The sequence below is a fragment of the Pteropus vampyrus genome, unplaced genomic scaffold (genome assembly GCF_000151845.1).
Source record: "Pteropus vampyrus isolate Shadow unplaced genomic scaffold, Pvam_2.0 Scaffold22, whole genome shotgun sequence".
Lineage (NCBI taxonomy): Eukaryota > Metazoa > Chordata > Mammalia > Chiroptera > Pteropodidae > Pteropus > Pteropus vampyrus.
In genome coordinates this window covers 4,505,040-4,505,926 of record NW_011888803.1, presented here as the reverse complement: position 1 = coordinate 4,505,926, position 887 = coordinate 4,505,040, and positions in this window count along the sequence as shown.

Sequence of the window (887 nt, the reverse complement as noted above, 5' to 3'; positions counted from 1 at the left end):
ATTGCTTGCCTCTATTTTTTTTTTTTTTCTGGAGCTTTGTTCTCTTCTTTCCTGTGGAACATATTTCTTTGTCTACTAAGGGAGAGTGGCTTTATGTAGTAGGCATCCCGTGGGACCTAGTGGCACAGTCTTTCCTGGTCACTTGAACTGAGTGTCCAAGATGTGTTCATTATATGGATTGTCTGTGCCCTCCTATTGTAGTTGAGTTTTGATTGCTGTTTGCACTGGGAAGAACTGACTCTCGGTCTGATTGGTTGTGAGGATTAGCTGAAGAGGCGCTAACCCTATGGAGCAGGATTCACGTTAGCAGGGCTCTGGTGCCTGGCCAGTCTGCCTTGTGGTCTGTCCTCTTCAGATGTAGCCCTGGGTGGTGCTATGGTTCCTCTTGAAGTTCACTAGTGGGCATGCCTCTGGAGAGGTGCCTAGCTGCAGGCCTAGTTCAGCCACAGCTTGTGCACTGCCCGAGGCCCCCTGGCTAGAATCGCCAGACAATCTGCAGATGGCCACCAGCTGAACTGGGCTTAGAGGTGCCTCAAGAGGCCAAGCCAGGAACTGAGGCTGGCAGCCACTAGTGCCGGGCTTGGGGCTGCTCAGCAAGAGATACAGGGCATGCAGAAGCCAAATGCTGCTTGTTTGGATTTTGTGAAGCTTTGAGAGATTTTAAGATAGTCCACAGCATTAGCCAAGACAGGGCATTTGTATGGGGAAAAAAAAAAAAAAAAACACTGGAGGTGGCTTGGATGGGCCTGCAAGTTGGGAGGGGCGGGATCGCAGGGAATCACCTGGGCACAGAAACCCAATGTTAGCCAGGTGGATGGAGCTTAGAAATGGCGGCTGCCTGTGTTTGCACACCAGGAATCAGGAGGGCTCAACAAAAGAACAATGGA